The sequence below is a fragment of the Triticum aestivum genome, chromosome 2A, assembly GCF_018294505.1.
Source record: "Triticum aestivum cultivar Chinese Spring chromosome 2A, IWGSC CS RefSeq v2.1, whole genome shotgun sequence".
NCBI lineage: Eukaryota > Viridiplantae > Streptophyta > Magnoliopsida > Poales > Poaceae > Triticum > Triticum aestivum.
This window is the reverse complement of record NC_057797.1, coordinates 173,580,741-173,608,259: the sequence shown is the minus strand read 5'-3', so window position 1 is coordinate 173,608,259 and position 27,519 is coordinate 173,580,741.

The window sequence follows — 27,519 nt, the reverse complement described above, 5'->3', positions numbered from 1 at the left end:
GGACAGATGGGGGAGCAGATCCCCAAGGAGACCGGCGAAGAGGGCCGTATTCCATTCGGCCCTCAGCCGGATATGATTCCGGAGATTCATATGGCTCCGGAATCAGGCGAGCACCCTCCTTCGAAGGAGGGGGGTGTGCCGATTCCACTGGTGTCCCCTGTCCACCCAGGGGCGCCGGATGACCTGATGGAGGCCCTACGAGGCACCTCCGTTGTGGACGAGCACCGTGTCCTTATGGGTTCGGTGATCGATAAGGTTTAGTCCGCCAAGAGCGGACTAGATGAAGCCTGCAGCAATCTGTTGACGGGTTTCGAGGTAAGTGACATGGAAAGAGGAAAAACTCATGTATTCAGTAGCCCCTGAGACACTGTCCGAAGTGCGGCAAAAAGAACCGGACAGAGGATCAACCTCTTATTGTAGGAGACTAACAGAATATGTATGAATAAGCAGGCGTCGCTGTTGGTCACGACCTCGGATACTACCGAGGTCTCCGAGCTGAAGCGGAAGCTGGAGCGGACCGAGAACGAGCTCGGCGAGATTAAGGTTCGGCTCAAAGAGAAGCAAGGTGAGGAACGACTTGCTATATGTTCGGGAAAGGATAAGTGTTGTGTAGTGACAGCGGTATCTTTATATGTGCAGAAGCCGCGACCAAGGTCGGGCCCCTGAAGAAGGCCCTGGGCAAGGGCGAGGAGAAGGCTATCCAGCAGCAGGCCGCCCGTAAGAAGCTCAAGGCCCGGGTCAAAGAAGTTCAACAGGAGCTCCAGGATGCGGTGAAAAAATGCGAGACCTTGGAGCATGATGCGTCGATTCAAGGGACCGAACTTGCCAAGGCTCGTCAAAGCGCGGAGACTGCCCGAAATGAGGCCCAGGCCGCCCTCCAGGAGATCCAGGAGGCCAAGAAGATCACGACGGGTAAGGCATTTAAGATGCAAAGCAAGTATGTGGAGAAGTAGTACCTTTTACGAAATCAAGTTCGGAGTTCCCAGGGGCCTTTGCGGATTTGCCACGCAGTGTATCCGATGATGTGGAGTTCTATCGAGCCAAAGGAGGGAATTCCATGGAGAAGCTATTCTGGTCGCAGTATGTGGCGCCGGAGCATCCTGTGTCCTTCACTGATCAGCTGAAACAGCTGGTGGAGCTGCATAGGGTGGCTGAACTAGCCATTAAGGATTTGATAATCCGGCTATGGCCAGCCAAAGCTATGCAAAGCAGCTACTTCGGACTCATGAGGAGGGTGGTGAACGCCTGCCCTCGGCTGGACGTCGTGAAGCGCTCGGCCTGTATTGAAGGTGCGCTCATGGCATTCGCCCGTTACAAGATGTGGTGGACGAAGATGGACGCCGTCGAGGTGACCAGGGGGCCACCGGAGGGCAAGGAGCACCATACACCGAAACGGTATTTTGCGGATTTCCTGGAGGGGTCTCGCCTTGCGGCAGCACAATGTTCACAGGACATTGTGTTTGAATGAATGTATTCATGTTGCCTTTGCATTGTATTATGAGAAACAAAGCATGTTTTGTTAATGCAATTTTGTTATGCTTTGATTGTTTCCTCCTATGCGGCAGTGTTATATGTAATCTAAGGGTTCGCCAGTCGTCGGCTTCTGCCCTCACGTAGATAGTACGAAGGTGTTCGGGATGGAATCTAAACAATCTTGATCCAATTACATGGTCCATGAAGGAGTTGTTTAGCGCAACGAACAAGGCAATCGTCATCATCTGATCTGAAAGTACCGATCTTTCACGTAATGCGGATAAAATCTCCATTTGTAACCCTCGAGTAGCTGACCGGCTCTCGCCGTATCATGACAGTTAGTTTTCGGCTTTCTCTACTAAGGTGCTTGTCTGGTCCAAGCCAGGGCACTATCGCAGTAGTTCTCCCTTTACTACCCTAGCCGATGGAGCGGAACGTAGGGTAGCAAGCACAGGAGCCGGGCAACCCAACTATTGACCAAAGACATGATTCAGATCCAATGCATATAATGCTAAATTCGGGTTGCCGAACTTATATATAAGAAGTGTTCGGACAGTGCTGCAGTATTGTGGGGCGATAGGTAGCCCTGGCAAATATGAAACGTAAAAGAGTGTCGATGCAGCAGATAGGCAGATCGAAATAAAACGAAGTAAGAAGTGAAAAACACAGAGACTGGGCCACGAACCATTTTTATTATAACTGGATGGATATGTCAAGGTGTATCTTGTACAGATGGTGCTAGAAGTATCCGACCATTTTAACGTGCCGGAACCGGCATGGCGCAGCGTGCGGGTCCTGAGAAAGAAGTGTGAATACCGTCAAGAAGAACGTATAAAGGTTACCTTACACACTTGTGTTGCTTGCCTCTGTTGCGTTCCAGTCCTTCTAGAGGACTTGATTATCAGGCCTACGAAAAAAAGGTGCCTGTAATGAGAAAAATAAGTAAAAGTACGTGTGTACGGGATCGGTTTTGCCGAATTGTAGCCCCCGGGTTATCTCGTGCCTCCATCGATGTCCATGGAATTTTGAGTGCGTAACTGTGTACGTGTGGTACGAATGCCACTGCCTCATTGCGGCTGGGACGGAGGCCGAATTGCTAGTCGAGCTCTTGACGAGCCGCGCTGTCCTGTTGTAGTGTAGTCCGGACACTCTTGATGGTGTCCAGGGGCTCGACAGCTGGATTACAACACTGCTTGAGAAGGCCGTTCTGTACTTCTGCTGCCAGGGCGGCGGTTTGCTGCTCTCTTCGGAGGGAGCGTTCTGTGTTGCCATTGACTGTTATGACGCCGCGTGGGCCGGGCATCTTGAGCTTGAGATAAGCATAGTGTGTCACTGCGTTAAATCTAGCAAACACGGTTCGTCCGAGCAGTGCATGGTAGCCGCTGCGAAAGGGGACGATATCGAAGATTAACTCTTCGCTTTAGAAGTTGTCCGGAGAACCGAAGACCACCTCCAGCGTGATTGAGCCCGTACAACGGGCCTCTACACCTGGTATGACTCCTTTAAAGTTAGTCTTCGTTGGTTTGATTCCTGAGGGATTAATGCCCATCTTCCATACTGTATCCTGGTGCAGTAGATTGAGGCTGCTTCCACCATCCATCAGGACTCGTGTGAGGTGGAATCCGTCGATGATTGGGTCAAGGACCAGTGCGGCCAAACTGACGTGGCAGATACTAGTCAGATCATCTTGTCGATCAAAGGTGATCGGAAATGCCGACCATGGATTGAACTTGGGGGCGACTGGCTCTACCACGTAGACGTCCCTGAATGCTCGTTTGCGCTCCTTTCTGGGGATGTGCGTGGCGTATATCATGTTCACCATTTTGACTTGGGGGGGGATTTCTTCTGTCCCCCGGTGTTTAGCTGTTGGGGCTCTTCATCATCGTCCTCACTTTGTGGTCCCTTTTCCTTGTTTTCGGCATTTAACTTGCCAGCCTGCTTGAAGACCCAACAATCCCTGTTGGTATGATTGGCTTGCTTATCCGGGGTGCCGTGAATTTGGCACGGACAGTCGAGTATGCGGTCCAAGCTGGAAGGTCCTTCGTTATTTCTTTTGTAGGGCTTCTTCTGTTGGCCGGACATGGAGCCACTGAATCCAGCGTTGATTGTGGTGTCCTCGGTGTTGTCGCCATTGCTTCGGCGTTTGTGTCTATTGCGCCGGAGCTTTCCGGTGCTGTTCTTGGCCTCGGTGGGGCCTGCCTCGCTGGCTGTGTTTTTGCTACGAGCCAGCCAGCTGTCCTCGCCTACGCAAAAGCGGGTCATGAGTGCCGTAAGGGCTGCCATTGACTTTGGTTTTTCATGTCCGAGGTGGCGTGCTACCCGTTCGTCACGGATGCTGTGTTTGAAGTCTGCTAGGGCTTCGGCATTCGGACAGTCAACGATCTGGTTCTTCTTGGTTAGGAACCTAGTCCAGAATTTTCTGGCTAATTCTCTAGGTTGTTGAACTATGTGGCTTAGGTCATCGGCGTCTGGTGGCCGGACATAAGTTCCTTGGAAGTTGTCGAGGAAAGCCTCTTCCAAGTCTTCCCAGCTGCCGATGGAGTTCTCAGGTAGGCTATTTAACCAGTGTCGAGCTGGTCTTTTGAGCTTTAATGGGAGGTATTTGATGGCGTGGAGGTCGTTTCCTCAGGCCATGTGGATGTGGAGGATGGAATCCTAAATCCATACTGCAGGATTGGTTGTGCCGTCATATGATTCGATATTGACGGGCTTGAACCCCTTGCGGAATTCATGATCCAGTACTTCATCTATGAAGCAGAGCGGGTGTGCGGCGCCTCTGTATCGGGCCGCATCGTGGCGGAGCTCTGAAGGAGTCCGTTTGTGGCATTCGGCTCGAGCGTGGTTAGGTTTGTCACGTCCAAATATGTAGCCGTCGTCGCGCCTCGAGGCACGTCCTCGTGATCCATAGATCGATCTTGTGTGTCCTGCTTTACAATCCAGGGTTTGTCGGAGGTCATACGTATGACTCCGGACTCTTCCATCCCTATTTTGACGGGGTGGTGGGGTGGTCTGCTATTCGTCCTGAGTTGCCGCTTTATCTCGACCGCGGGGTGGCCATTCCACCGCCCTGTCCCGACCATGTGGTGGTTGATCCACATTGCGCGAGGGAGATATATGCTCCGGTGCTTCCTCATCGAATTGAGGTAGCAGTATGTGTTTCGGGTAGCTCTTGGCTGGGCAGTTGAGGCCATATTCCTCGGCTGTCAGGACGTCAGTCCATCTGTCGATGAGCAGGTCTTGTTCAGCTTGAAGCTGCCGTTGTTTCTTTTTCAGGCTCCTTGCAGTGGCTATGAGCTGAAGCTTAAAGCGCTCCTACTAAAGAGGGTCCTCATGCACGATGAAGTCTTCGTTGCCGAGGCTTGTATCCTCCTAGGAGGGCAAATGGTAACTATCATCCTCCGGGTCATCTTCTATGGCCTGTTCGTCTGTGATGTCTTGCCTGCTGTCGTGTTCCTGTTCAGATGTAGCCCCAGCGGGGTCTTCGCTGTTTTTGGCGTCGCCCGGAGTACTATTTTCTCCGGTGCCGGTGTTGTTGTCCTTTGAGCGACGAGGCTTAGGGCGGCGTTTGGGCCGCCAGCGCTTGGACTGTGTCTTGGAGGTTTTGTTTGTATCCAGCTCTTCTTTGTCATCCCCGGGTCCCTTAGGTGTATCAACCATGTACACGTCGTATGAAGAGGTGGCCGTCCAGCGTCCAGTGAATGGCGGGTCTTGGCCTTGCTCCTTGTCGGCATCATCGTCCATACCGTCGACGTCTTTGGAACCATAGTCAAGCACGTCGGTTAAGTCATCGACGGTGGGTATGGAGTGGGTGGCGGGTGGGAAGCGAAATTCCTCATCATCCGTCTCTAGCTCGAACCAGCCATAGTTTGGCTGTGTGTCCTTTTCCAAGGACAAATTCTTTAAAGATTTTAGCACGTCACCCAAAGACGAGTGTTGGAACACGTCGGCGACGCTGAACTCGAGGATCGATAACCGATCTAGTTCGGTGTCCGCAGGTGTAACTTGTGGCCGGAGATGAGTCCGAAGTTCCGTTAAAGCGAATATCATAGGGCATCAGGTCCAGGTGCAGCTTCAACACTGCGGACTATGAGGCTTCGGATGGCTCGGTCTGCTTTGGCTGTAAGGTCGTTGCAGCCGCAGGAACCATCTCCTGGGTGTGATCCGATGATAGATTTAAGTCATGTTCATCGGGATGAGAGGGAGCGATCGCCGCAGGCTTAAATCCCTTGAAGATCAGGTCTCCACGGATATCCGTGGCATAGTTCAAGCTTCCGAATCCGACCTGATGGCTGGGGGCGTAGCTGTCGATCTGCTCCATATGGCCAAGCGAGTTGGCCCGCAGTACGAAGCCGCCAAACATGAAGATCTGTCCGGGGAGGAAGGTTCCTCTTTGGACAGCGTCATTATTGACGATTAAAGGTGCCATCGAGCCTCTTGTCGACGGCACAGTGGAACTCTCATTGAAAGCACCAATGTCGGTGTCAAAACTGGCGGATCTCGGGTAGGGGGTCCCGAACTGTGCGTCTAGGATCGATGGTAACAGGAGACAGGGGACACGATGTTTACCCAGGTTCGGGCCCTCTCTATGGAGGTAATACCCTACTGCCTACTTGATTGATCTTGATGAATATGAGTATTACAAGAGTTGATCTACCACGAGATCGTAATGGCTAAACCCTAGAAGTCTAGCCTATGAATATGGTAATGAGTATATATGATGTCCGCTCCGGACTATCCCCTTCAGTTTATATAGACACCGAGGGGATCTAGGGTTTACATGGAGTCGGTTACATAAGAAGGAATCTTTGGTCGCCAAGCTTGCCTTCCACGCAAGTAGAGTCCAATCCAGACACGATGCGGTCTTCGGTCTTCATGTCTTCACAGCCCATCAGTCCGGCCCATAGATAACAGGCCTGACGCCCGAGGACCCCTTAGTCCAGGACTCCCTCAGAGACCTCTGGCAGCACTTTGCCTACAAGATGGAGGAGAATAGCTCAACCAGTGAGCATGTGATCAGATTGTCTTGGTACTACAATTGCTTGAATCAAGTGGGAGTTAATCTTCCAGATAAGATAGTGATTGACAAAGTTCTCTAGTCACTATCACCAAGTTACTAGAACTTCGTGATGAACTATAATATGCAAGGGATGAACAAGACAATTCCCGATCTCTTCACGATGCTAAAGGCTGTGGGGGTAGAAATCAAGAAAGAGCATCAAGTGTTGATGGTTAACAAGACCACTAATTTCAAGAAAAAGGGCAAAGGGAAGAAGGGGAACTTCAAGAAGAATAGCAAGCAAGTTGCTGCTCCCGAGAAGAAGCCCAAGTCTAGATCTAAGCCTCAAACTGAGTGCTTCTACTGCAAAGAAAATGGTCACTGGAAGCGAAACTACCCCAAACATTTGGCGGATAAGAAGGATGGCAAAGTGAACAAAGGTATATTTGATATATACATTATTGATATGTACTTTACTAGTGTTCATAGTAACCCCTAGGTATTTGATACCGGTTCAGATTGTTGGGTTTCGTAGTAATTTCAAACAATTTCCTACGCACACGCAAGATCATTTGATGCATAGCAACGAGGGGAGAGTATTGTCTACGTACCCAACGCAGACCGACTGCGGAAGCGATGACACGACGTAGAGGAAGTAGTCGTACGTCTTCTCGATCCAACCGATCAAGCACCGAAACTACGGCACCTCCGAGTTCGAGCACACGTTCAGCTCAATGACGATCCCCGGACTCCGATCCAGCAAAGTGTCGGGGAAGAGTTTCGTCAGCACGACGGCGTGGTGACGATCTTGATGAACTACAGCAGCAGAGCTTCGCCTAAACTTCGCTACAGTATTATCGAGGAATATGGTGGCAGGGGGCACCGCACACGGCTAAGGAATAGATCACGTGGATCAACTTGTGTCAACTTGTGTGTTTTGGGGTGCCTCTACCTCAGTATATAAAGGAGCCAAGGGGGGAGAGGGGCGCCGGCCAGGGAGGAGGGCGCAGGAGGAGTCCTACTCCTACCGGGAGTAGGACTCCCCCCCCCAATCCTATTCCAACTAGGATTCCCAAGGGGGAAAGAGGGAGAGGGGTGGCCGGCCACCTCTCCTAGTCCTAATAGGACTAGGGGAAGGGGGGAGGCGTGCAGCCCCCTTGGGCTGCCCCTTTCTCCTTTCCACTAAGGCCCATGATGGCCCATATGGTTCCCGGGGGGTTCCGGTAACCTCCCGGTAATCCGGTAAAATCCCGATTTCACCCGGAACACTTCCGATGTCCAAACATAGGCTTCCAATATATCAATCTTTATGTCTCAACCATTTCGAGACTCCTCGTCATGTCCGTGATCACATCCGGGACTCCGAACAACCTTCGGTACATCAAAATGCATAAACTCATAATATAACTGTCATCGTAACCTTAAGCGTGCGGACCCTACGGGTTCGAGAACAATGTAGACATGACCGAGACATGTCTCCGGTCAATAACCAATAGCGGGACCTGGATGCCCATATTGGCTCCTACATATTCTACGAAGATCTTTATCGGTCAGACCGCATAACAACATACGTTGTTCCCTTTGTCATCGGTATGTTACTTGCCTGAGATTCGATCGTCGATATCCAATACCTAGTTCAATCTCGTTACCGGCAAGTCTCTTTACTCGTTCCGTAATACATCATCTCACAACTAACATATTAGTTGTAATGCTTGCAAGGCTTATGTGATGTGTATTACCGAGAGGGCCCAGAGATACCTCTCCGACAATCGGAGTGACAAATCCTAATCTCGAAATACGCCAACCCAACATCGACCATTGGAGACACCTGTAGTACTCCTTTATAATCACCCAGTTACGTTGTGACGTTTGGTAGTACCCAAAGTGTTCCTCCGGTAAACGGGAGTTGCATAATCTCATAGTCATAGGAACATGTATAAGTCATGAAGAAAGCAATAGCAACATACTAAACGATCGGGTGCTAAGCTAATGGAATGGGTCATGTCAATCAGATCATTCTACTAATGATGTGACCTCGTTAATCAAATAACAACTCATTGTTCATGGTTAGGAAACATAACCATCTCTGATTAACGAGCTAGTCAAGTAGAGGCATACTAGTGACACTCTGTTTGTCTATGTATTCACACATGTATTATGTTTCCGGTAAATACAATTCTAGCATGAATAATAAACATTTATCATGATTATAAGGAAATAAATAATAACTTTGTTATTGCCTCTAGGGCATATTTCCTTCAGTCTCCCACTTGCACTAGAGTCAATAATCTAGATTACATTGTAATGATTCTAACACCCATGGAGCCTTGGTGCTGATCATGTTTTGCTCGTGGAAGAGGCTTAGTCAACGGGTCTGCAACATTCAGATCCGTATGTATCTTGCAAATCTCTATGTCTCCCGCCTGGACTAGATCCCGGATGGAGTTGAAGCGTCTCTTGATGTGTTTGGTCCTTTTGAGAAATCTGGATTCCTTTGCCAAGGCAATTGCACCAGTATTGTCACAAAAGATTTTCATTGGACCCGATGCACTAGGTATGACACCTAGATCGGATATGAACTCCTTCATCCAGACTCCTTCATTTGCTGCTTCCGAAGCAGCTATGTATTCCGCTTCACATGTAGATCCCGCTACGACGCTTTGTTTAGAACTGCACCAACTGACAGCTCCACCGTTTAATGTAAACACGTATCCGGTTTGCGATTTAGAATCGTCCGGATCAGTGTCAAAGCTTGCATCAACGTAACCTTTTACGATGAGCTCTTTGTCACCTCCATATATGAGAAACATATCCTTAGTCCTTTTCAGGTATTTCAGGATGTTCTTGACCGCTGTCCAGTGATCCACTCCTGGATTACTTTGGTACCTCCCTGCTAAACTTATAGCAAGGCATACATCAGGTCTGGTACACAGCATTGCATACATGATAGATCCTATGGCTGATGCATAGGGAACATCTTTCATATTCTCTCTATCTTCTGCAGTGGTCGGGCATTGAGTCTTACTCAATTTCACACCTTGTAACACAGGCAAGAACCCTTTCTTCGCTTGATCCATTTTGAACTTCTTCAAAATTTTGTTAAGTATGTGCTTTGTGAAAGTCCAATTAAGCGTTTTGATCTATCTCTATAGATCTTAATGCCTAATATGTAAGCAGCTTCACCGAGGTCTTTCATTGAAAAACTTTTATTCAAGTATCCCTTTATGCTATCCAGAAATTCTATATCATTTCCAATCAGTAATATGTCATCCACATATAATATCAGAAATGCTACAGAGCTCCCACTCACTTTCTTGTAAATACAGGCTTCTCCGAAAGTCTGTATAAAACCAAATGCTTTGATCACACTATCAAAACGTTTATTCCAACTCCTAGAGGCTTGCACCAGTCCATAAATGGATCGCTGGAGCTTGCACACTTTGTTAGCTCCCTTTGGATCGACAAAACCTTCCGGTTGCATCATATACAACTCTTCTTCCAGAAATCCATTCAGGAATGCAGTTTTGACATCCATCTGCCAAATTTCATAATCATAAAATGCGGCAATCGCTAACATGATTCGGACGGACTTAAGCATCGCTACGGGTGAGAAGGTCTCATCGTAGTCAATCCCTTGAACTTGCCGAAAACCTTTTGCGACAAGTCGAGCTTTGTAGACAGTAACATTACCATCAGCGCCAGTCTTCTTCTTAAAGATCCATTTATTCTCAATTGCTTGCCGATCATCGGGCAAGTCAACCAAAGTCCATATTTTGTTCTCATACATGGATCCCATCTCAGATTTCATGGCTTCAAGCCACTTTGCGGAATCTGGGCTCACCATCGCTTCTTCATAGTTCGTAGGTTCATCATGATCTAGTAGCATGACTTCCAGAACAGGATTACCGTACCACTCTGGCGCGGATCTTACTCTGGTTGATCTACGAGGTTCAGTAGTATCTTGATCTGAAGTTTCATGATCATTATCATTGGCTTCCTCACTAACTGGTGTAGGTGTCACTGAAACAGTTTTCTGTGATGAACTACTTTCCAGTAAGGGAGCAGGTACAGTTACCTCGTCAAGTTCTACTTTCCTCCCACTCACTTCTTTCGAGAGAAACTCCTTCTCTAGAAATGATCCATTCTTAGTAACGAATGTCTTGCCTTCGGATCTGTGATAGAAGGTGTACCCAACAGTTTCCTTTGGGTATCCTATGAAGACACATTTCTCCGATTTGGGTTCGAGCTTATCAGGTTGAAGTTTTTTCACATAAGCATCGCAGCCCCAAACTTTAAGAAACGACAACTTTGGTTTCTTGCCAAACCACAGTTCATAAGGCGTCGTCTCAACGGATTTTGATGGTGCCCTATTTAACGTGAATGCGGCCGTCTCTATAGCATAACCCCAAAACGATAGCGGTAAATCGGTGAGAGACATCATAGATCGCACCATATCTAGTAAAGTACGATTACGACGTTCGGACACACCATTACGCTGTGGTGTTCCGGGTGGCGTGAGTTGCGAAACTATTCCACAGTTTTTCAAATGTACACCAAACTCGTAACTCAAATATTCTCCTCCACGATCAGATCGTAGAAACTTTATTTTCTTGTTACAATGATTTTCAACTTCACTCTGAAATTCTTTGAACTTTTCAAATGTTTCAGACTTATGTTTCATTAAGTAGACATACCCATATCTGCTTAAATCATCTGTGAAGGTGAGAAAATAACGATATCCGCCACGAGCCTCAATATTCATTGGACCGCACACATCGGTATGTATGATTTCCAACAAATCTGTTGCTCTCTCCATAGAACCGGAGAATGGTGTTTTGGTCATCTTACCCATGAGGCACGGTTCGCAAGTACCAAGCGATTCATAATCAAGTGGTTCCAAAAGTCCATCAGTATGGAGTTTCTTCATGCGCTTTACACCGATATGACCTAAACGACAGTGCCACAAATAAGTTGCACTTTCATTATCAACTCTGCATCTTTTGGTTTCAACATTATGAATATGTGTATAACTACTATCGAGATCTAATAAGAATAGACCACTCTTTAAGGGTGCATGACCATAAAAGATATTACTCATATAAATAGAACAACCATTATTCTCTGATTTAAATGAATAACCGTCTCGCATTAAACAAGATCCAGATATAATGTTCATGCTCAATGCTGGCACCAAATAACAATTATTTAGGTCTAATATTAATCCCGAAGGTAGATGTAGAGGTAGTGTGCCGACCGCGATCACATCGACTTTGGAACCGTTTCCCACGCGCATCGTCACCTCGTCCTTTGCCAGTGCTCGCTTATTCCGTAGTCCCTGTTTCGAGTTGCAAATATTAGCAACAGAACCAGTATCAAATACCCAGGTGCTACTGCGAGCTCTAGTAAGGTACACATCAATAACATGTATATCACATATACCTTTGTTCACCTTGCCATCCTTCTTATCCGCCAAATACTTGGGGCAGTTCCGCTTCCAGTGACCAGTCTGCTTGCAGTAGAAGCACTCAGTTTCAGGCTTAGGTCCAGACTTGGGTTTCTTCTCTTGAGCAGCAACTTGCTTGCCGTTCTTCTTGAAGTTCCCCTTCTTCTTCCCTTTTCCCTTTTTCTTGAAACTAGTGGTTTTGTTAACCATCAACACTTGATGCTCCTTCTTGATTTCTACCTCCGCAGCTTTCAGCATTGCGAAGAGCTCGGGAATAGTCTTGTTCATCCCTTGCATATTATAGTTCATCACGAAGCTCTTGTAGCTTGGTGGCAGTGATTGGAGAATTCTGTCGATGACACAATCATCCGGAAGATTAACTCCCAATTGAATCAAGTGATTATTATACCCAGACATTTTGAGTATATGCTCACTGACAGAACTGTTCTCCTCCATCTTGCAGCTATAGAACTTATTGGAGACTTCATATCTCTCAATCCGGGCATTTGCTTGAAATATTAACTGCAACTCCTGGAACATCTCATATGCTCCATGACGTTCAAAACGTCGTTGAAGTCCCGATTCTAAGCCGTAAAGCATGGCACACTGAACTATCGAGTAGTCATCAGCTTTGCTCTGCCAGACGTTCATAACATCTGGCGTTGCTCCAGCAGCAGGCCTGGCACCCAGCGGTGCTTCCAGGACGTAATTCTTCTGTGCAGCAATGAGGATAATCCTCAAGTTACGGACCCAGTCCGTGTAATTGCTACCATCATCTTTCAACTTTGCTTTCTCAAGGAACGCATTAAAATTCAACGGTACAACAGCACGAGCCATCTATCTACAATCAACATAAACAAGCAAGATACTATCAGGTACTAAGTTCATGATAAATTTAAGTTCAATTAATCATATTACTTAAGAACTCCCACTTAAACAAGTGATTACGTGATCCAAATCAACTAAACCATGACCGATCATCACGTGAGATGGAGTAGTTTTCAATGGTGAACATCGTTTATGTTGATCATATCTACTATATGATTCACGCTCGACCTTTCGGTCTCCGTGTTCCGAGGCCATATCTGCATATGCTAGGCTCGTCAAGTTTAACCTGAGTATTCTGCGTGTGCAAAAACTGGCTTGCAGCCGTTGTAGATGGGCGTAGAGCTTATCACACCCGATCATCACGTGGTGTCTGGGCACGACGAACTTTGGCAACGGTGCATACTCAGGGAGAACACTTCTTGATAATTTAGTGAGAGATCATCTTATAATGCTACCGTCAATCAAAGCAAGATAAGATGCATAAAAAGATAAACATCACATGCAATCAATATAAGTGATATGATATGGCCATCATCATCTTGTGCTTGTGATCTCCATCTCCGAAGCACCGTCATGATCACCATCGTCACCGGCGCGACACCTTGATCTCCATCGTAGCATCATTGTCGTCTTGCCAATCTTATGCTTTCACGACTATCACTACCGTTTAGTAATAAAGTAAAGCATTACATCGCGATTGCATTGCATACAATAAAGCGACAACCATATGGCTCCTGCCAGTTGCCGATAACTTGGTTACAAAACATGATCATCTCATACAATAAAATTCAGCATCATGCCTTGACCATATCACATCACAACATGCCTTGCAAAAACAAGTTAGACGTCCTCTACTTTGTTGTTGCATGTTTTACGTGGCTGCTATGGGCTTAAGTAAGAACCAATCTCACCTACGCATCAAAACCACAACGATAGTTTGTCAAATAGACTCCATTTTAACCTTCGCAAGGACCGGGCGTAGCCATACTTGGTTCAACTAAAGTTGGAGAGACAGTCGCCCGCAAGCCATCTCTGTGCAAAGCACGTCGAGGGAACCGGTCTCGCGTAAGCGTACGCGTAAGGTTGGTCTGGGTCGTCTCGTCCAACAATACCGCCGAACCAAAGTATGACATGCTGGTAGGCAGTATGACTTGTATCGTCCACAACTCACTTGTGTTCTACTCGTGCATATAACATCAACATCAATAACCAGGCTCTGATACCACTGTTGGGTTTCGTAGTAATTTCAAAAAATTTCCTACGCACACGCAAGATCATGTGATGCATAGAAACGAGGGGAGAGTATTGTCTACGTACCCAACGCAGACCGACTGCGGAAGCGATGACACGACGTAGAGGAAGTAGTCGTACGTCTTCTCGATCCAACCGATCAAGCACCGAAACTACGGCACCTCCGAGTTCGAGCACATGTTCAGCTCGATGACGATCCCCGGACTCCGATCCAGCAAAGTGTCGGGGAAGAGTTTCGTCAGCACGACGGCGTGGTGACGATCTTGATGAACTACAGCAGCAGAGCTTCGCCTAAACTTCGCTACAGTATTATCGAGGAATATGGTGGCAGGGGGCACCGCACACGGCTAAGGAATAGATCACGTGGATCAACTTGTGTCAACTTGTGTGTTTTGGGGTGCCTCTACCTCAGTATATAAAGGAGCCAAGGGGGGAGAGGGGCGCCGGCCAGGGAGGAGGGCGCTGTAGGAGTCCTACTCCTACCGGGAGTAGGACTCCCCCCCCCCCAATCCTATTCCAACTAGGATTCCCAAGGGGGAAAGAGGGAGAGGGGTGGCCGGCCACCTCTCCTAGTCCTAATAGGACTAGGGGAAGGGGGGAGGCGCGCAGCCCCCTTGGGCTGCCCCTTTCTCCTTTCCACTAAGGCCCATGATGGCCCATATGGTTCCCGGGGGGTTCCGGTAACCTCCCGGTAATCCGGTAAAATCCCGATTTCACCCGGAACACTTCCGATGTCCAAACATAGGCTTCCAATATATCAATCTTTATGTCTCGACCATTTCGAGACTCCTCGTCATGTCCGTGATCACATCCGGGACTCCGAACAACCTTCGGTACATCAAAATGCATAAACTCATAATATAACTGTCATCGTAACCTTAAGCGTGCGGACCCTACGGGTTCGAGAACAATGTATACATGACCGAGACATGTCTCCGGTCAATAACCAATAGCGGGACCTGGATGCCCATATTGGCTCCTACATATTCTACGAAGATCTTTATCGGTCAGACCGCATAACAACATACATTGTTCCCTTTGTCATCGGTATGTTACTTGCCCGAGATTCGATCGTCGGTATCCAATACCTAGTTCAATCTCGTTACCGGCAAGTCTCTTTACTTGTTCCGTAATACATCATCTCACAACTAACATATTAGTTGTAATGCTTGCAAGGCTTATGTGATGTGTATTACCGAGAGGGCCCAGAGATACCTCTCCGACAATCGGAGTATCAAATCCTAATCTCGAAATACGCCAACCCAACATCGACCATTGGAGACACCTGTAGTACTCCTTTATAATCACCCAGTTACGTTGTGACGTTTGGTAGTACCCAAAGTGTTCCTCCGGTAAACGGGAGTTGCATAATCTCATAGTCATAGGAACATGTATAAGTCATGAAGAAAGCAATAGCAACATACTAAACGATCGGGTGCTAAGCTAATGGAATGGGTCATGTCAATCAGATCATTCTACTAATGATGTGACCTCGTTAATCAAATAACAACTCATTGTTCATGGTTAGGAAACATAACCATCTTTGATTAACGAGCTAGTCAAGTAGAGGCATACTAGTGACACTCTGTTTGTCTATGTATTCACACATGTATTATGTTTCCGGTAAATACAATTCTAGCATGAATAATAAACATTTATCATGATTATAAGGAAATAAATAATAACTTTGTTATTGCCTCTAGGGCATATTTCCTTCACAGTTGCTAAGATTAGTAACTCGAAACAGGAATTACAAAATGAACAGAGACTAGTTGAGGGCAATGTGACGATGTGTGTTGGAAGAGATTCCAAGGTTGATAAGATCACCATCGCATACTCCCTCTACCTTCGGGATTAGTGTTGAACCTAAATAAATGTTATTTGGTGTTTGTGTTGAGGATGAATATGATTGGATCATGTTTATTGCAATACAGTTGTTCATTTAAGTCAGAGTTGTTCTCTTTACATGAATAATACCTTCTATGGTCATACACCCAATATAAATGGTTTATTGAATCTCGATCGTAGTGATACACATATTCATAATATTGAAGCCAAAAGATGCAAAGTTAATAATGATAGTGCAACTTATTTGTGGCACTGTCGTTTATGTCATATTGGTGTAAAGCGCATGAAGAAACTCCATGCTGATGGGTTTTTGGAATCACTTGATTATGAATCACTTGATACTTGTGAACTATGCCTCATGGGCAAGATGACTAAAACTCTTCGGAACAATGGAGCGATCCACTGACTTATTGGAAATAATACATACTGATGTATGCAGTCCGATGAGTGTTGAGGTTCGTGGTGGGTATCGTTATTTTTTGACCTTCACAGATGATTTGAGCAGATATGGGTATATCTACTTAATGAAACATAAGTCTGAAACATTTGAAAAGTTCAAAGAATTTCATAGTGAAGTGGAAAATCATCATAACAAGAAAATAAAATTTCTACGATCTGATTGCGGAGGCAAATATTTGAGTTACGAGTTTGGTCTTCATTTGAAACAATGTGGAATAATTTCACAACTCATGCCACCTGGAACACCACAATGTAATGGTGTGTCTAAACGTCACTTTATTAGATATGGTGCAATCTATAATGTCTCTTACTGATTTACCACTATCGTTTTGGGGTTATGCATTAGAGACAATTGCATTCACGTTTAATAGGGAACCATCTAAATCCGTTGAGGCGACACCGTATGAACTATGGTTTGGCAAGAAACCAAAGCTATCGTTTCTTAAAGTTTGGTGTTGCGATGCTTATGTGAAAAAGTTTTAGCCTGATAAGCTCAAACCCAAATCGGAGAAATGCGTCTTCATAGGATACCCAAAAGAAATTGTTGGGTATACCTTCTATCACAGATCCAAAGGCAAGATCTTTGTTGCTAGAATGGATCCTTTCTAGAGAAGGAGTTTCTCTTGAAAGAAGTGAGTGGGAGAAAAGTAGAACTTGATGAGGTAATTGCACCTTCTCCTGAATTAGAAAGTAGTTCATCACAGAAATCAGTTTCAGTGATGCCTACACCAATTACTGAGGAAGTTAATGATGATGATCATGAAACTTCAAAGCAAGTTACTAATGAACCTCGTAGGTCAACCAGAGTATGTTCCGCACCAGAGTAGTACGGTAATCCTGTTCTGAAAGTCATGTTACTAGACCATGACGAACCTACGAACTATGAGGAAGCAATGATTGACGGTGTCCTGGACTAGGGGTACTCACCATGTCGCCTCCCGATCAGTTAGATTGGGCCGAGGACCCCCATGGCCATATACTCATGGGCTAGTTCGTACAACCGATGTATACATGAGGAAGATTCCACAAGACTTGGTGATCAAGACAAGGACTCCTCCCCACCGGCGTATTCGACTAGGACTCTTGTTATCCTAGGCCTCTGGTGCATTATATAAACTGAGGCTAGGCTAGTTGATAGATATATGCTAGATCATTATGACATTACTCATCATACCTCTAGGGTTTAGACCACAATATATGATCTCGAGGTAGATCAACTCTGTACTTGATACTCCATCAATATAAACAAGAGCAAGCCGTAGGGTTTTACCTCCATCAAGAGGGCCCGTACCTGGGTAAAACACTGTGTTCATCGTCCCTATTACCATTGATCCTAAATCCACAGCTCAGGACCCCCTACCCCGAGATCTGTCGGTTTTGACACCGACAATGATGCTTTCATTGAGAGTTTAGTTGTGTGATCGGCAAAAGGATCAATGGCTCGCCTGCAGATCAACTGCCACGTCAATGTCTTCGTCGCCGCCTCGACTGATCAACTTGGCTTGACCAAGGACTATGCCCTACCTCCAATCATCATGTTCGGACGAGGGCCTTCACCAACACCAACTCCGATCTCTATCAAGATCATGGAGGAATCATCCATGGAGCTTGGGGGCTCGACATCAACATTGTCCTCGGGCCATCATGCTATTTTTCCAAATAGAAAACTTGTATCCGCTTCCACCACCTCCTCGAACATCGCTTTGACGATTCCTTTGGTGGAATTGTGTGGAATTAAGTCTGCAACAACCATGCAAAATTTCGTCGAGTTCCGATATAGGAATCTCTGGCAACCTACGATATACCGGAGCCCTGTTAAACCTGGAGGGGAATCTGGACAAGTTTAGGTCGTGGTCTCTAGAGCCCAGCTCGGAGGTCCTTTAGAAGATCCAACCGTTTATCTGCTGCGAAATTCCCATATCTACCATCCCTCCAAATTTCAGCTCGATCCGACGGTTCAAACTCCAGGAACCTTCTGATGAGCGGACCACTTTTCGGATATGTTTTCTGCGCGAATACGAATCAGGCCCGAGTTCATGTTTCTTCATGAACGGGATATTGGACAACCCTTTTGAATGAATTTTTTTCTAGGGTATTGTGCATTGTTTTTAAACACGTACCCATAAAATTTTAAGCCTCCTCCGAGGTAATCTTCACCATCACACTGGTGTCAAACCAGTCCGGCAATATTGCTCCATGGCTGCCAACCTACGCTAGACACGTCGCCGCTTTGTTCAGCCGAGCTCAGCTTCTTCGGATCATCATCTCGGCAAGCCAAACAAGAGTTCGGCATCGCGAATGATAAATCGTCACCAACATCACTGCCCCACGGATTACACAGAGCGGGTACACCGGCATCGCCGCATGGTCACTTCATCAAGCCGGCATTGACCGCGTCACAAGTCACGACCTGCGTCGGCATGGCCGCACTGTTGCTTCTTCAAGCCGATGTCCATCACGCCGAACTGCTTCAACACATAGGCTGACATGGCAGCTGCAACGTCTCCTCACCGACCTGCTCCGTCACCTCGGCTGGACCGGGGACTTGGCTATTTCTTCATCAACATACTCCGGTGACTTCGGCATCACCAGCCGACCAGCTTCGTCACGTTAGCTGGAACGAGGGCTTTGTCTCGGCAAGCCAACCTTTGCCAGCATCGCCATGCTGTCGCTTTATCGCCCATCAGGCAATGGGTGTGCGGATCGATTCCCAATTTTGGGAGTCACATTTCTTCGGATTGCTACAACAAATAATCAGGTGCTATTTATCCTAGTAATTTTTGTTTGTTTGGGTTTATTTTTCCCAAGGAATTATTACTCTGGTTTGTTCCATCATCTGTACACAGGTCTATCAAATGGTGGCCGCATAACGGCGGTCACATGGTGGTTCGATCAGTTTCCGTGCATAGTCCGGCGAACGCCGCATCTGAAAATCGGACCGACCTGTGAAGTCAGGCTTTGCCACGCCTTTACCGCATCACGCTGACGCCTTGCATCGACATTGACTTCGGCGCCCGGCCACATATCTTAAATGAATTATCTTGCATAAATTAATTACGCGAGGATTTTTATATATTATATTATTGTTGTTCGCCTACACTATTTTACATGTGCAGGTAATGGACTTCGACTACGTCACGTGGTCTTTTCGGCAAGCCGACGACGTCGTCCCAATCGGCGTAAATCGGCTCGCGTGATCACCTTGTTGGTCGTGTTGCCATACCGACGTGTTCGGTTGCCTCGGGGACTTCAACATCGTTGAGAGAGCTCTACCTCATCGAGTGTTCGACACACGGGCCATATTTCTTTTATTACTCACTTTGCATAAATTATTAATTATGCAACTAATTTTTTTAATTTATTGTTATTACTATTATCTCTGGTTTGCACTATTTTTTGTGCATAGGTAAATGATCCGGGTCGGGCAGTGTTGTCACCTCGGCATACTGAAATACCACGTTACCTCGGATGGACGGGGGCTTCGTCATCACTTCATTAACCCACACCGGGGACTTCGGCATCAAACTGCCGGCCTGCTTCGTCGCGTCGGTCGGACTGGGGGTTCCACCTCGCCACATTGGTCGTGCTACGTCGCCACTTCAGAGTGCCGAGCTCTTCACTCCGCCACCTTGGGACCGGCTCGGGGGCTGGGACCTTGTCCCGCATCAAGCTCAGACCGCGTCATCAACACCGAGCACATTAACCAGCTAAGTCGCTTTCATGCTCAAAAACTTTCAATTTTAAATTTTGTTCGGTTCGACCAAGCATTATACTTTTTTGGCAAATAGTTGTTTGTGAAAAACTTCCTTGTCAAAACTTTGTTTGTGACACACAAATTCAAATACCTCGTTTACTTAGGGGCTTCCTTTATGAAGCCTTTCCTCTTGCATATGATTATACTTGTATGGCTTCGTTCCTTGTTCGTGTATCACACCATAATATGCACCATGTTGACTTAAGTGTTCCGCAAGCTGGGTTGCCTTGCTCCTGTGTTTACCCCTACGTTCCCGATTGTTCGGCTAGGCAGTAAAGGGAGCACCTCTGTGATTGTCACGGTCGGGTCATCCGAGCTCGGACCTCAGTCTGGGTGAAGCCGAAAGCTAGCGCTCTTATTGTTTTCAATCACTTTCGGCACACAATAGAACTCATGAGTACAAAAAAATCTATTGCATAAGTCTCATAGTAACAATGAGCAACCGAAGAAAGGTATCGATGGGGGTACTATTTTCTTCGAAGATGCTTCTTACACCTCGTCAGTAATATAGCATAAGTTCCCTGAGCGCGCTTTGTCTGTTACAGCCTTATGGCCTGATTGCCTGGTTATCGGAAACACCGTCGATATTCTCGACAGGTGGAGTACATAACACTTTTCGGCCCTTGACCAAAGAGGGAGAAGCCGACTGTCGGTTAAGACGCGTTTAAAGTTCGGGTGAACACATATATGATATTAGTACTTCGGTACATACAATCATTATACATAAAATTCTTTTACCCAAGTCACTTGGGGGCTCTTAAATTAGTATGAGCTGTTTTATAATAAGTGTTCGTCTTCTTAGTCGTTGCAAAGTCTTTTTCTATCACTCCTTTTTTCGACACGAGTGTGTGGTCAATAGCCGGGGAGCCTAATTTCTCTCTCAAAGCCGCTAGAGATTAGTTTGCTAAACTGGCCTAATGAGAAGTACTCCGCCTTCGGGATAGGAGGTTGAAGCCGTAGGCTAACCCGCTTGAAGTCGCGAGATAGGATGTGTCATGTTAAAGCACGATAGAAGCACCTTTTTTTCTAAGACCAATTTTCGAATTGGCACCGAACACTTGATCTAGTTCAGACGTCAAGTTTTTAATACAGTTTTTTGATTCTCCAAGCTTAGGGCACTTTTAAACTATTTGTGTGTTTCCAGCATAAGTCTCGCAGTGCAACGTCGGACACCTTTAGAGATTCAGCAAAAACATTCTCGGATATTGCTATATATGCATTGGTTTTGACTTGTGTCTTCGGTCAATAGTTGGGTTGCTCAGCTCCTGTGCTTGCCTCCTACATTCTGCTTTGTTCAGCTGGGTGTGCAAAGGAAGAACCACTACGATTGTGCTTCCAGCTCACATGGTTAAGCACCTCAGTGGAGAAAGCCGAAAACTGACTATCACAATAAGCGTAAACTGGTCAGCAATCCGATGACTGTGTTAATTGACGGGTCGTCCATAACATTGGCCGAAGTGTTTACGGCTTGACCTAGGCTGTCATCGAACACTAACCGGGGGCTAGTAACTGGCATCCCAACTTTAAACTCCTATGACTAAGTGAATGTTATAAAGCCCGCATATTTGATTGCCTCGTTTCCGCTAACACAACCGCCTTCGGGCACCGAGACATCGGCTAAGGGTTGTCTTGTTATGGCGGAAACACCCTGTGTAGTATCTACAAAGGGGGTGGAAGCCGACGATGGGCCACTTTCAACTGATAAACGGTCGAAACAGAGTCAAAATAAACATATCATCAGCATTTGTATTCAGTATACAAGCGCTGCCTTCCGTAATTATCGTTATAAAGCCATAAATATGCATCAATTTGACTTAAGATTTTGGGCAAGATGGGTTGCCTGGCTCCTGTGATTACCCCTACGTTCCTAATTGTTTGGCTAGGAGCTAAAGGGAGCACCTCTGTGATTGTTACTTCTGGGTCATCCGTGTTAGTACCTCAGACTGGGAGAAGCCGAAAGCTAGCCATCTTAAAGAATATAATTGGTTGGCAAAGATGGAAGTGAAAATTTTGGTCCATTAAAAACCACAGAGATCGAGAACTTACCCCGAACTAAATCCTCAATATTTTTCTCCCGCATCAATCGGAGTTGAGATTTCATGATCATGGTCGGCATGACAACCCAAAGACAGGAACTGATAGCGGGATTATTTTCTTTGGGAGATGTTTCTTACATCAAATAGTAATATAATATTCTCTCTGCATACCTTTGTTTATAAAACCATATGGCCGGATTGCCTTGTTTGTCGTAAACCTTGGCCCTTGTAAAGGCTTTATAAAGTAGGACAAACACCCCTCGACCACTGGTCGAGGAGGTTGAAGCCGATGGTCGGTCAACAAAGTTTTGTATAATGCGGATCTGAGCATTAATGATGAAAAGTACTTGGGTACATAGAATCATTACACATAAAAATTGCGAGTAAAATCCATTTACTGCAATCCATCTTTTAAAGCACCTTGGGGCCTACCTTGGCGAGCTTGGATTTCGACCAGCTCTAAGCTCTTTTAAGAGATCTTTATTCTCTTTCTGAGACATTCGTGTTAAACACAACAAAATTTTCTGTCAAACGGATATTGATCCTTAATTTGACCACCCGTGCCCACATAAAGGCTCGAGGGCTACTGGGTTTCGCGCTCATTATTTATAAATATTAAAGGGGCACATCGATCCCCTGATCTGGGGTTTCCACCCGACCAGTGTCTCGGGGGCTACTGCATTGCTTATTCAATGCAGAGAATTCAAAGTGCTCAGTGTTCGACATGACCGAACTATGGGCAAGTGCGTCTTCGGACAACAATAAGTACCATCTGGGACTTATCCGGCATCAAGCAAATATATCACGGCAACTTCTCGCAACCCTTTCTCAGGGGCCTGTCCGCCGATCACTATTTCTAATATATTACACTGTGTTTCTATTCCTACGTATGCCGTCGAGCTAGGAGTTGATCCTCAAGACGATTTCACAAATCAACCTGAGTCTCAGGGGCTACTAGGATCAACAGTTTTATGTTTTCCTTCAGGTGCATCTCGGGTTTTAGACCGACACACACCTTGAGGGCTACTGGATATACATATACTGGCTATATATCTTGGCAGAGAATAAATTGCACCAATCAAAAATATTCACAAAAAATCAGCCCACGGTCGGGGTGGTGCACCACCTCAGAAGTAGTCCGGCATAAAGCTCAGGCACCAGTGGCTGGCTCCATAGAGGGCATTTCTGGCATTAAGCTCGGCTGAATTTGTTCAATCTTTTAAAAGACCGAGGTAGTTTACGACACCTCGGACGCTGACCATCGTTGGAGCTCGAAAGTGGTCCGGCATAAAGCTCGGATTTGAATGGCTCGTTCCATAGAGAACTTTTCAGCGTTAAACTTGGATAACCTCATTCAAACTTCTTCAAGCCAAGGTGATCTATGACACCTCGGATATAGTCCAGCGTTGGAGCTCAGATATAGTCCGACATTGGTGCTCGGCTACAAAAGATATCTCGAATGCAGTCCGGCGTTGGAGCTCGGATGCAAGAGGACACCACCGCACGAGAACAACTTCCAACCCGAGGTGTGGCGTAAAAAATAACAATGCATTGATAAAGGCCGATAACTTAAAGGGGCTCCTCGGATACTCGACATGTAAACTCTCCGGATTCACTTCGGCGATCCTCAAGATCAAAGATGAGATGATATGTTGAACCAGTTTTCAAGACTGACGACCGAAGATGAAGAACAGTTCGGAAGAATCGAGGAGCGTCCCCAACTTGAAGACTGGTTCAGGGGGCTACTGACAGTGTCCTAGACTAGGGGGTACTCACCACGTCGTCTCTCGTTCAGTTAGATTGAGCCGAGGACCCTCATGGTCGTATACTCATGGGCCAGTTCGGACAACCGATGTATACACGTGGAAGATTCTGCAAGACTTGCTGATCAAGACAAGGACTCCTCCCCACCGGTGTATTCAACTAGGACTCTTGTTATCCTAGGCCTCTGGTGCATTACATAAACTGAGGCTAGGCTAGTTGATAGATATATGATAGATCATTATGACATTACTCATCATACCTCTAGGGTTTAGACCACAATATATGATCTCGAGGTAGATCAACTATGTACTTGATACTCCATCAATATAAACAAGAACAGGACGTAGGGTTTTACCTCCATCAAGAGGGCCCGAACCTGGGTAAAACACCATGGTCATCTGTAACAGCCACGATGCGGCTATATCTCCCACGTGCCGGAGCACGACTTAGAGGCATAACCGCATTGTAGGCATGTCGCAAGAGGGGTAATCTTTACACATCCCATGTACTGAATAAGAAAGGGATAAAGAGTTGGCTTACAATCGCCACTTCACACAATACATAAATATAGCATTACATCATCCAGATACAATCAAGGTCCAACTACGGAACCAAATAAAGAAAGACAACCCTAATGCAAAAGATCCCCGATCGCCCCGACTGGGATCCACTACTGGTCAACTGGAAACGAAACAACACAACAAACACGATCTTCATCGAGCTCCTCCTTGAGCTTGGTTGCATCACCTACACGGTTATCATTGGCACCTGCAACTGTTTGAAGTAATTTGTGAGTCACGGGGACTAAGCAATCTCACACCCTCGCGATCAAGACTATTTAAGCTTATGGGTAGGAAAAGGTAGTGAGGTGGAGCTGCAGCAAGCACTAGCATATATGGTGGCTAACTTACAGAAATGAGAGCGAGAAGAGAAGCAAAGCACGGTCGTGAACTAGAAGTGATCAAGAAGTGATCCTAAAACTACTTACGTTCAAGCATAACACAAGAACCGTGTTCACTTCCCGGACTCCGCCGAAAAGAGACCATCACGGTTACAAACGCAGTTGATTCATTTTAATTAAGTTAAGTGTCAGGTTTTCTACAACCGGATATTAGTAAATTCCCATATGCCCATAACCATGGGCACGGCTTCCGAAAGTTCAAAACCCTGCAGGGGTGTCCCAACTTAGCCCATCACAAGCTCTCACGGTCAACGAAGGATATTCCTTCTCCCAGGAAGACCCGATCAGACTCAGAATCCTGGTTACAGGACATCTCGACAATGGTAAAACAAGACCAGCAAGACCACCCGCTGTGCCGACAAATCCTGATAGGAGCTGCACATATCTCATTCTTAGGGCACACCGGATAAGCTAAGCGTACAGGAACCGACGTAACCCAAGTTGCCAGGCCCTGCACGGTGCTCTAGTTTGGACCAACACTCGGAGGAGCACTGGCCCGGGAGTTTAAAATAAAGATGACCCTTGAGTCTGCAGAACCCAAGGGAAAAAGGCTTAGGTGGCAAATGGTAAAACCAAGGTTGGGCCTTGCTGGAGGAGTTTTATTCAAGGCGAACTGTCAAGGGGTTCCCATTATAACCCAACCGCGTAAGGAGCGCAAAATTAAGGAACATAACACCGGTATGATGGAAACTAGGGCGACAAGAGTGGAACAAAACACCAGGCATAAGGCCGAGCCTTCCACCCTTTACCAAGTATATAGGTGCATTAAAGTAAACAAGATATAATAATGATATCCCAACAAATATCCATGTTCCAACAAGGAACAAACTTCATCTTCACCTGCAACTAGCAACGCTATAAGAGGGGCTGAGCAAAGCGGTAACATAGCCAAACAACGGTTTGCTAGGAAAGGTGGGTTAGAGGCTTGTCATGGCAATATGGGAGGCATGATATAGCAAGTGGTAGGTATCGCGGCATAGCAAAAGAGCGAGCAACTAGCAAGCAAAGATAGAAGTGATTTCGAGGGTATGGTCATCTTGCCTGCAAAGTTCTCCGAGTTGACGAAAGCTTGATCCTCGAAAGCGTACTCAACGGGTTCCTCGATCACGAACTCGTCTCCCGACTCTACCCTAGGCAAGAACACAAGCAAAGGAAACCATAATCAACCACGGTGCAATGCGCAAGCAACATGATGCAAAACATGGCATGATATGCGGGATGTGATATGCAATGCATATGCATGTTTTGGAAGGAAAAGATTGAATCAGGCCTCAACTTGGCAAACCAAGTGTGCCGCTGGAAAGATGAGTTGATTTCGGTCGAAATCGGTATAAAGATCACCGGAATCGGATGCACGGTTTGTAAATGGCAAGCAAAACAAGAATGGCACAATTCTGCGATAAATAGCACGATGCCATCTATAATGCAACAAGAAACTAATCTACTGCACTCCAACATAGCAACAAAGCACACGGCAGTGATCTACTCAAGATGCTTGAGAAAAGATGAACACTGAGCTACGGCTAAATCACACAAGAGCGGGCTCAAACAAGCATGGCAAAAGTGCAAAAGATATCAGCATCGCAGACTTAGTGAAAATACTAACATGCCAGGAATTACCATCAGGAAGCAATGTTTAGAGCAAGATAACAACATGCTAAAGGATCAGATCATAGCAATACAAGGCATGGCATGAATCTACTCAAAGCATATAACAAAAGTCCCTTAATGACCATAAGCCAAAAAGGATCAGAAGATATGATGGCACCCATGTAAATATAGCAAGTTTCGTTAACAGATTCAGACTTAGCAGAAAATTGGACATGGCATAAACAGAGTTACGAAGGCATGTTTGCGAGCTCGATGCACTCAACACAAGGCATTGCATGACAAGCTAAGCACACTACCAGCAAGAAGACATGTTCAAGAAGCTAACCATGGCAAGAACCATCTCATAGCATGCATGGGTCAACTACAACAACCTTGACAAAATTGATTAACATGTAAACAATCTGCCAGGAACATTTTATAGCAAAAGTAGAGCAAGATTGAGTCATGCTAGAGCACTCCATAAATGCAAACAAGGGCACGGATGGATAGAGCACAACCATATGCCCACATCATCCTTACTGAACATACTCAAAAGAAGCATGGATTACTCTGTAGCAACATGAATACATGGCATAAAAATAGCAGCACACAAAGACTTAGTAAAATTCTAAGTCTCTGGAATCAGCAATATTACAAGAGCTACTTTGCATGCTTGTGCTAGTCACCACACTGATCACAAAAATACATGGCATACACCCCTGTAAAGATGGCATGGCATAGCCCAAAACACATGTAGAACTCATGCCCAAATGCAGCACACAATAATCATGGAAAAAATGACAAATGCTCATAAACTGATAAGAATCAGCACCTAACATTATGAAGCACTCTTGCATCAACAATTTGGGCATCAACATGGACTCAAACAAGCATGGCACAATGGAACAAAATGAAGAGTATGTCCAGATGAACATTTTGATATATCATGCATGCAAAACGGAGCTATGAGCAGGAACTTATGGTAGGTTAAAGATGCACACATAATATGAAAATCCTGGAGACTTGGTAAAAAACGACGTGAGCGCAACATAGCTATCTGTCGCCTGGGCGCTAGGTAAGCAAGGGTGCTCACATTGGGCCAAACAGGCCGACTGG